Raw genomic sequence first — 11,165 nt, 5'->3', positions numbered from 1 at the left:
GCTTTACTCGGCTTGCCCCTAATTGCAAGGCTCATCCGAAGCAAATCTGGGATTGAAACGTATGTCTTTCACGTGCTCAACGACTCTCCTTCTACTGTCTCCTGCAAGACCTCTCTTCCAGACTGCCACACAGAACAGTCTGACCTGAAAAGAGACAGTCATTTTTCAAGATATGCCTTTTGTCGCAAGAAAGGTCTTTACAGAAAGTAAATTTGAAAATGTCTAAATTTAAAACATTGCAAAATGTGTCCTGTAGTCGATTAGAAAGAAAGGCGGAAGATATACTTTAAATATAGGCTTCTAAAACTTAAAAAAAACCAAAAAAACTGTTGTATTTGATGGGTTAAAGTCCTACCCAAAAGATCTTACACCCCTACCCTCCCTCAGGACTCTTTGCCCGGGTCAGTGTTTCTCCATTTATTTTATTATTGCTTCCCCTCTGAGTATTTTTACATTTTTTCCCCTAATTCTCCCCCCCACCATCACCATGAAATTTAATTACCACAGATATACCTTATATCTGTTTATGTATCGTGGCCCTTTGGCGGCCTACAAACCAATATATTATCTAAGATTACATCACCCCCAAAACCAATTTTTACTGCCCCCAGGGGGAATGCATGCCCAGCAAACATACATCCAAAGAGGTGACAATGTTGGCCTCAGATAATCTTATGGTCAAGCTGATGCACAGAAAAACTGAGCAAGAGGCCACAGAGACCATGGAAACCCTTCCTAAATTGCCAAAACATAAAAGCACGGTAAATTGTCCCTAATTGTGTTCAAGAGAAAAATGGATTTGTTTGAAAAGGAACAATATTGGGCACAATCAACCCATCAACCACTGGTGGCGCAGTGGTTGAGAGTCCGCCTGCCGATGCAGGGGACACAGGTTCGTGCACCGGTCCGGGAAGATCCCACATGACGCGGAGCGGCTGGGCCCGTGAGCCATGGCCGCTGGCAATGCGCGTCCGGAGCCTGTGCTCCACAACGGGAGAGGCCCGCGTACCACAAAAAAAAAAGAAAAGGAACAATAAATGCATTATATTTTCTATGCATCAGACTGGTTTTATCATAGAAATAGAAATCTTGGCGCTCAAGTGGGCTTTAAAAATAGCATCCAGCCCAGCCAACTGTCTTCAGGCAAGAAGATATTATTGGTCTATTTTAAACTGATGAGGAGTCTAAGCTGAGGAGGTTGTTATTTGTTTATGTGCCACATATTTAAACTCAGACTCCAATAAAAAGTTCGTCAAAGGACTCCCTTGCTTTATCTTTGGCACAATGAAAACATTGCCAAAGAGAAGGATTTCTTTCTTTTGATCTCCCTTCCTACGGACAGAGGATGTTTCTTCAGTATTATATCCACTACTCCACTGATAATAAAATATTTTGTATATACTGTGCTATAAAACCTCCTGTTTCAAGGGCCTGAGATTCTAGGCTTTAAATATTTGCTGTGCGTCTGGACAGCTCATCACAGTTCTGGCTCTCCAGGCCATCCTGGCACAGCTCTCCACCCTGTTCCTCCACCTTTTTTCTGACAGCCACTAAACCAGGACTGAACACTAGTACTTGTAAGTCGTAGGTGCTTAGTCAATATTCAACCACTTAATTGGGCACACACCTTTTTCGTTATAAGAGATAATAGCGACCAGCTTGGTTGAAGATGACTAAAAGTTACAAGATGTTAAGTCCAGATTAATACTCAAAGTTTTCTATTTAATATAATGTAAACATTTTGAAATAATTTTGTCTTTCTTTTCAGAGTATTGGCAGAAGTCCAAACGCTTAGGGCATGTGAACAATAAAAGTTTAATAAATACTTAATCACTAGTTTATTACCCACAGATTTCTCAAGCTGGTTTAAATTAGAGTGTTCCTGGCTGATAACAGTCTCATATTTTACTTTCTCATGTGCATTTTATGAAGGGCATTTCAACTTTTTAATTGAAAACAGTAAATTATAAGGGAATTTCCTCTTATTCTACTTCCTTCCACAAGTCTCAAGGGGAGGGATGTTTCTTCTCTGGTATTTTGCTTCCTTGGTTGGTCCCTCCTCTCTAGCACCTCTTCTATTCTACTGGCTTCTTCCCCCCAACCATCAGAGTCTCAGGTGTCCTCTGTCTTAAAAACAATCTGTATATGCTATGTGCACCCACCATCTTCTTCATAAAGAGGAGTCTAAGCCACTGCCCCCAGTCTCCTCATATCTCCCTTCATTTTAAACATTCTCTTTGCCTATCTTCTGGTTCCTATCCTCTTCTCTCACTGAAGCATCATCTTAGAACATCATGAGTGCCATTCTGTTCAACTCATCCTGGAGTATTTCTCAGTTCCCATTACCCAAAATGACTCTGATGCGTCTAACACAGTCACCCTCCCACCTATTACAAATGTTCTTCTCTCTTAACCATCCCATTGAGAGTACAAATCCCTCGGCTTGACTTCAAGACCTGATAAATATAAATATCCATCCAAGAAGAGTTCAAAACCTAAGGCACAGCCTGCAGTTCCTGACGTGGATGCTGTTGATCACCAGACTGACTGGGTGGGGAGAGATGGCAGCTGGTTGGCAGGGAGCGCTGTATTCTGAGACCTAGAAAGAAAGAAAGGAGAGAGATTACTCTTGTAGTTTGCCAGTTCTTGAGGCAGGCAGTTTGCTACTGAGTTCTCCCTTTTTATGGAATTTTCTGTGTCTCCTCACTCCCTGATTTCCTACAGAGCTTTGCTGAGATAGAAACTCGATTACAGTAATAACATGTGAAAGCTTTACCTAAGAGTTGGTCAACATCAGCAAGACCAAGTTTGCTTGCCTTGTAGAAGCTCTCCCTAAACTCTGAAAGCCTTAACTCTTGGGACAACCATGTTCCTGTCGCCCTAGAGAGCTGCCTAATGAAGCTGGATTGAAGGCACAAGGTAAGGAACATCAGAAAAGAGACAATATTGTCCAGATGCCCACCCTAGTCTGACTCTGTACGAACCAAAATGAAACTTGATAGGAAGATCATCCTCTGAATCAGTGGTTTTCAACTGGTGGTGATTTCCCCCTCCACCTTCAGAGACATTACATTTGGCAATGTCTAAAGTTATTTTTGGTTGTCACATACGGGTTTGGGGAAGTGCTACTGGCATCTAGTGGGTACAGGCTAGGGATGCTGCTAAACATTCTACAATGCACAACAACAGCCCTCCACAGCAAAGAATTATCTGGTTCAAAATGTCGATAGTGCCATGGTTGAGGCTTGTGCTCTGGATTCTCCGAGTGTTGAAATGAGAATGCTGTCTTTCCAGAATAGCTTGTGTTAACAGTTCTTTCCAGACTCATGGTACATAACTAAGGGACTACATTACAAATGAAGCAGCAGGCATGGAGATTTTAAGCAGCTTAGTTATATTTCTACAGCCAAGTGAGGAAACCTTTGAAATGTGAATGTAGGCCCTGCCTGATGGGCTTTGAAGCTTAGTCTCTTTTCCACATTATCTGCTCCAAACTAGGCGGCAGACGTTCAGTCTTACGTGACTAAGGGTGAAGTCACTTCTGCAACTCAAAAGCTAGCTAGAGAAAGTACAAGGACAGAGAACTGAGCTGTCTTCCCCAGTGAAAGCTATAATGGAATTAGAGTGGGTGAGAATAAAGTTAGGAGATGTCTGAATTGTGGGCAAGTGCATACACTGAGGTATGAGGACAGAGCCCAGTTACAGGAAACTGCTAAGACAAGGTCACCTGGGCTGGTCAAAGGCAGCCACACCCAAGTTTGTTCCCAGATAAAGCAAAGACAGGCAGAGGCTCTTGTGAAGCGATGACCCCAGTCAGACACATAGTCTTAAGCCATTCTGCCCATGAATGTGCTCTGTTTTGTATTGTCCTTTGGACTGCTAGCCACCTTGCTCTCCTGTCTACCACAGCTTCCACCCAATAAAAAGCAACTTGTCTCTTCCCCTCTTACTTCCCGAATGTTCCTTCTCAGGGCAGCTGCTCAATATACAAACAATGAATTTTGAACTTTATGGCTAGTAAGATATGGCTTTTGGTTCATATTGTTATTATTAACTATATATGTTGTATCTCTCCAACATCAGACTCAGATGAAAATTTTTATTTTCTATAATTGTGGAGTCCCTGATTTAACAAATATTAGCTATTTCTCTACTCTAAACTCTAGGCCACTTCATTTTAGAAAACAGGTTTCTAAGATCTAGAGGGAGAAAATGATCCATCCAGTTTAATGTGGAGTCAAATACATACATACATATATATATATATATATATACTCATGTATTCTTTCTCACTCTGTCTTTTGATATCATTATTCATTTTCTTGAATGGGATATATATATATATATATATATATATATATAGAGAGAGAGAGAGAGAGAGAGAGAGAGAGAGAGGGAGAGGGAGAGAGAGAGACATGCAGAAAAGTTTAAAAATGAAAAAAGGGCATACACAAAGAATAAATTTTTTTCCCACCCTAGACTCACCAGGTTCCCACTTCAGGACCTACTGCAGCAGCAACCTGTGTTACCAGTTTCTTGTGCATTCTTCCAGGAAGTCTATGCATTTACAGAAGTATACTTGCGGGTGAATATCACCTTCTGACCTGCAGGTTGGTGCCCTTCCCATTCCTCTCTATGGCCACCACAGGTTCTATTGCTCAAGACCAGCCATGACAAAACAGATGACACATTTGTCCTGTTGAAGGAAAACTTGGTGATTCAGACACAAATTGTTCCATACACCTTTCATCCTCATTACCAGGTAACTTTGCCAAGGTCAAGTGGTGACATTCTGATTTACTACTAAGCAGACTGAATACAACTCACATTTGATGAGAATCTGAAATTCAAATAAAAAAAAGAAAAAAATATATTTCATTAGTTTCATAATTGAACTTGCTTTTTTGCTTTGTTGAAAATATTATTTTCAATTTGGTTCAATGAATATGGTCTATCTGAAGGAATGAAAACAAGACCTCCCCCAAACCTCCAATTAATCACCAAATCTTTAAATTTAAGATCTAGTTTGACCACATTCCTGAAATCTCCATTTAGCAGCTCAGAGAGCAAGGACCAAGGAGACTCACTGTTTCCACTGGCCAGATTAGGTTGAGCCAAATCCAGACTCCAGGTATGAAATGCAAATTTGGCTGATTGCAGATTTGCCATTTACTAGAACCTGTATTTGAATAAATCAAAGGTACATTTCTCTTGGCTCTTATAGGGAGCCTTTTAAATGGTGACTTCAGCCCTCCTAAGGATTTTGTCCAGGTTGCCTGAAAGTGAACAATTTTCACAAGTTTGTTTTGGCATCCATGGCATAAATTTTTATTGAAAGTCACAGTTGTTTTAGTGGGCACCACAGTCTCCCAAGAGATCTCTGTAGAGGCCTCTCAGCCAACTTGATGAGAACTATGTGCACCTAAAACATGCCAAGTGTTGTAAGGACTGACCTGCCCTCCAACTCTTTGCTCATCTGTACACGACCACTGACTCATTTGTACTTTGGATTTAAAGACACACTCTTGAGTGTGTCTGCAGCATTTCCGAAATCAAACAGCCATCTCTATGCTGAAGATTCTTCTGTTTTTGTTTTTTTTCTGCAAAGATTTCTGTTTCTCTGGAGTTACACCCAATTTATTCTATCATATCAAACAGGTAAGGTAATAGCAAGATGGGTTCGTTGGGAACATACATTTTCCCTAGAATTAAACAAAATAAAGATTTGGTTGGGAAGGATAGGAATGTAGCCCCAAATCCACTCTCAAAATATCCTTTAAACAACCAGTGGGAAAGATCACTGATTTAGGAGGCTTCAAACAAATATGTAGAGGTATTTTGAGACAAAAAAGGACATCTGTTATTTCTATACTACCACACATAAATCATCACATAATCACCAGGAAGTTAAACCAAAATTGGTTTAAATTGGAGTTTACAAGGTCCTTGTCCCATGATTGAGAGGTCCCCCACATTTTTCCTTTATTATTATTTTTTCTATATGTCATTTTATCCTTGTGTTATTACTTTGTATGATTGGAAAAATTGTTAGAATTTTACTTTATGAAATACTTAAGAAAGCTTAGCTTATTAATGGCTCAACATTGAAACAACATAATTCTCATTTAAAAAATTAAACTAAAAACCTCTAAGCCAGTTATTTCATATTTATAAACAACTTTCTTAACAAATTTTCAATAAGGCCAGAAAACTAATGCACAGCAAGGAAAAAAAATGTGCATGAAAATAAATTTTATTAGTGGCTTTCAGTGAAAAAATGTTGCATACCAGCCAGAGCAGAAGAGAAACCTGCTATTTTATAATTTTCACCTTCCCTTTAATTATACTAGCTTTAATATTTTTCCTTTGAATTCTCCTGGGTTAGACAGCACTCTTAAACCTCAAGATTATAAAAACAAGAAACCATTCCAAAATCACACAGGTAAACTCTCAACCTGCTGTTAAAAATACTACTGATGAGGACAGTGCTTCCTTCTCTGGGGGGGTTCCATAGGTTACATGAACCCAGAGAGCCACAGCGGGTAACACTGAACAGCAGGGAGCATGGCGTTCTGCACCACCCCTTCTCCAGAGAAATACTATGGCAGATCCTGGGAGTTGTTCCACCAACAGTCATTCCCTGCCTCATTTTTCCTTTCCTCTTTCCCACTAAAGAGGCTAAAAAAAAGGAAGATTACTTTCCCATCCTCCCTTCCACCTGGGGATAGCTATGTCACCAAGTTCTGGCTAAAAAGACATTAGAAAAAGTTTATAAGGGCAGTACTTCTCAAGCTTTACTGTGTATGAAAATTACCTGGGGATCTTGCTAAAATGCAGAATCTGAGTCAGTAATCAGGATAGGGCCTCGAATGCTGCATTTTATGTTCCTAGGTGATGGACCATGCTGTCGTCTGAGGACCACAATTTGAGTAGCAAGATGTCAGAGGGCTTCTGGCAAGGATTTCCCCCCTTGATTTGGACAGAGGTGTGCAAAGAGAAAGCCGCTTCCTGTCCTTTCCTTCGGCTTCCTGCTTTGAATAGGATTGAAGAAGGAGGTAGGTATGGGGCTGTGTCAGCTATCTTGCATCAAGAGAGATGGAAACCAACCAACTGAGAACAGCAAAGTAGGAGAATGGGAAGCGTCCAGGTACTGTATTATTTTCTTTTTCTCCATTTCACTCTAATTCTAGTTCAGTATCTTCTTATATCCACAACATTCTTGTTAATATGATCAAAGAAACTCAGCAAGCTTGAAAAGTATTTGTAGGTGAGTACACAACTTGGGGCTAACCAATGATCACCCTAAGACAAGTGTGGAGGATGGATAGACTGCGTCTATTAAATCATTACGTGCAAAAGGGCCTATGGAGACTCCCAGAAGAGAAATTATCTGAAGAGAGGGAATCTTTTAGATGCATTGGTTTATTTGGGGTACTCATTGCCAGGACAGAGGGTAAGGATGATTCTGAGAATAGCCCCATTTATGTCTGTAACTGTGGTCTAGCCACCATGATCTCATATTTGAGCTCAGGGACAAAGAGGACTGTAATTTTAAAAATGAATAAAAACTAATACAAATAAGATTTTTGAGCGTATATGGCATTGCTATATTGATGCTACAAGCTTACATGACAATGTAAGGGGGCATTTGTATTAAATGCAACAGTCAGAGATTTGGTTTAGGTGCCATTGTCATTGGCTTAGGGCACTGCCATCTTGGCTCAGCAATTGCTGTATTGTGGTAGAAACACCTCAGCTGTGCATTGTTAAAAGAGCGACTACTTTGTTCATTGCCGTTGCCATAGAGATTTGGAGCAAAAGAGAAGATCACAGATGGTACATTGCAGCCAAAAGATTTGGCTGCAGAGCACAGGAAGAGTCTCCTCGAACTTTCAGGACTACTTTGGAAGAATTTGAGGGTTACTAGCTTTTCCACAAAACAGGTGACATGTGGCTAGAAAAAGACTGATTTGTAATTGTCCATTTTCTTCTTGTTATGATTATAGAAGTTCATTCTTCATTCAATAGTTCTCACAATTCCACATTCCCCAATGGCTATTGTATGGATATGGTTCAAATCAAGCCTGTTTGATTCCATCTTCCACCAGCTATTGCTCCCATCTGAAAAAGGCACACATCACTTTTCTTCCCATTCCATTGGCCAAAGCAAGTACAGCCTTAAGGAGGACAGGGAATGAAGATAACTACCATATGCCCAGAAGGAGAAGAATCAGAATTTAACAGTAAAATGACTGCCACAGTACTTAAACAGTGAATTACTGTTTAATTACTTAAACAGTGACTATCAAATGTCATATGATAGGACTGGGAATATTAGTTATGATGATTTTTATAACCAGATCAAAATTAAATTACTCCACCTAATTTTGGGGGTAACAACTGCATTAATTACTGTCCTCCTCACCTAGCTCAACTCTTCATGACTCCCTACGATACAGGTTGTGCCTACTAATGTATGACCTAATAGCCAAAGAGTATAAAGGAAACCATGATTCTTCTGGTCTATATTACATTGAAAAATTGGCCATGTAACAAAAAAGGTCTCACACCTGATGTTTATAAGAAGTTACATTTCAAAAGTACTTTCCAGTTTCCCCTTGAATGGCTATTGTGGACAGGGCTCAGAAGAGGAAAATTTGTGAATAGGGTATGATATGGAGCCATTTCATTATTGTTTGGGGGTAATACCTTCTTTCCACTCTCTACTCCTGCTTTCCAAGTCTTCTACCAGTCTACGGTCCACACTTAAGTTTTCATTTTTCTAAAGAGAAACCCTTATTAGGAACTGTTTTTATTGAAATATTCACAATCAAAATTTAACTCTACTGTGACACATTCTTTAGGGACACAGCTCTTCGTTAATCAATATGAAAAGATAATTTATTATAAAGTGTTCATGGCCAAAAGGAATAGAATACATGATCCTTTCCACTAACAAATTTACAAATTAACATGGGCTTTCAATACTTGAAGCCAAAGAAGAGAGAAACCATAGGAATTTCAGTGTTCAGGAAAAGAATTATGGGATACCTTGTTGAATACAGCTTCCCTTGAGGGTTTCCCTCAACTCACTCCATAGATTTTGAAATGATACTTAAAACATAAATAATATCTTTTTCATTCTCCTGCTATTAAAATAACCTAGATGATACCATCTGATGCTGGCAAGGGTACAGTTTAACTGGCCCTCTAATACTTTGCTTGGTATTAGGATAGGATGACTTTTGTTGGAAAGGAAGCTTGGATTATCTGCTCAACAGATACGTCAAGGTTTAAATCTGATTGTTGATGAATGTTAAGCAAAATGCAAAAGAAACCTTCAAATATTCCTACACACGATCCCCTCTGCAGGCACACTGCTTTCTTTTTGTTTTGTTTTTTTTTTCACCACACACATTCCCTTGCTTTGTGGGCTTTCACATGCCATTAGTGGTGCCTGAAGTGCATTACTCTCTTTCCCTATCCCACCCGACATCTTTGCTGACTAGTTCTTTATTCTTTACACTTTATTTAAAAGTTACTTCTTCTAGGAAGCCCTAGAAGGTTCTGTAATTAGAAGGTTGAGCCCCATCTATGTGTTTTTATAGGATATCTATGTCCCCCATCAAAGTACTGTGTCTTCTGTAGACTAGTCTGCACCATCCATAATAAGGAAAGCTTTATCTGGACAGGGATGGTGTCTCCCTTGGTCATTGTTGCCTTCCTAGTATGTCAGGAATAGTGCTTGACATACTGCTCAAAAAGGATATTTTGAATAAATTCATTAATATATTTAAATTGTAAAAAATTATCTCTTCCTAATATACTAATTGGCTGTACCCTTGCCTGATGCTAGGGTTTCAAATTTTAACTATCGTAGTAAGTCAATAATAAATAGATACACACAGATATACTCTATTAGATTTAGATCTAGACAAATTAATAGATAGTCTATAAATAGATAAATAATCCCCCATTAAGTTAAACAAAATATGTAAAAAGCTATAAGCACAAAGATGCTATTAAGAGTCTCGTTTATCAAACTTAAATATCAGATGTATTTCATATGGTCACCAATAGGGGATTATTTAAATAAATTATAGTGTGCCCCTGAATAGAATAATATATAGTCACTGAAACGATGATTATAAAAAAGAGGGTTGAAGAGACTATGTCATAACATGGAAAAGCCTTATGATAAAACGTTAAATAATTACAAAATAAGACACTAAATTGTATGGACATCATTATTATAGCTATGTGAAAACATGCATGAGAAAATAAATAAATTAGTGATTGCATTAAAGTGGTGGATTGTGGGAAAATACAATATATTTTCCTTCGGCTCATATTTTAATTCATGTGACTATGTTACTTTTATAACTAAAGTATGTAATAAAGATGTCTGTGACTTTAAAAGCAAATTAATATACATTATAGGTGACAAAATAAGAGTTTGACTAACCATCATGATTCAAAGTTTGAAAGACAAGATGCTAATAATGGAAACTAATATTGACTGGATAAAAGTAGAGATTTTACTTAGTGTGACAAATGAAAAGGAAATAAATTACTAGTTTGATAACAAATGTTTCTTTGGCAGAGCTCTTTTTGTCCAACAGAATGAAGGCAGCTGGCTTGCTTACCAAGCAGGGAGGAAATGCAGAAGAAATGGAAAGGTAGAACAAGCAAATAGCTAAACAAGGGAGTGTTGCAGCAAGGAAATAATCATGTAAGGACTTGGCCCAAAAGTAAATGGACTTGCAAAGAGAAATGTTCACAGCATCTATTAAATGCACACTCGATCCTTTCCATCACAAAACAAAACCCATCTGTTTAAAATTAACATTTGCAATAAACATTTTAAAGGAAGAAATGTAGAAGGCAAATATATATTGTAAAACAAAATCTACACTCTTGGGATAAGTAATATTTCCTTCAAAAGAATTGCAGTGCTCCAGAGCTTATTCTTTATACCAGAAGAAATAACAATTAGATGCACAATGTTAACAGAGGCATATTTAGTTCTTTGAGAGGAAAGACTATTAAGCTGAGACTCAAGCACATGATTCCATTGTTTAGCATGCCAAACTTCCTTAGATGTAACTGACAAAAGAAAAAAATATGTAACTGGAGTGTATCCTAAAAATTAGAAACACAAATCG

The 11,165-nt window shown here is 38.5% G+C and overlaps 1 long non-coding RNA gene across 1 annotated transcript; it reads right to left on the bottom strand.

The window, feature by feature from the left end:
* Positions 1–328: 328 nt before the first annotated feature.
* LOC149749627 (uncharacterized) lies at positions 329–9,739 on the bottom strand. Its single transcript, XR_016392754.1, has 2 exons — positions 4,486–9,739; positions 329–2,599 (listed from the first exon to the last, which is right to left on the bottom strand). It is a non-coding gene; the product is annotated as an uncharacterized LOC149749627 (long non-coding RNA).
* Positions 9,740–11,165: the final 1,426 nt, after the last annotated feature.

The sequence above is a fragment of the Delphinapterus leucas genome, chromosome 3 (assembly GCF_059928025.1).
Source record: "Delphinapterus leucas isolate spDelLeu-1000000601 "Yukka" chromosome 3, BTC_Dleu_Yukka2, whole genome shotgun sequence".
Taxonomy (NCBI): Eukaryota; Metazoa; Chordata; class Mammalia; order Artiodactyla; family Monodontidae; genus Delphinapterus; species Delphinapterus leucas.
Note: the sequence above shows the minus strand (reverse complement) of the source record. Positions and strands in the feature narration are given on the sequence as shown.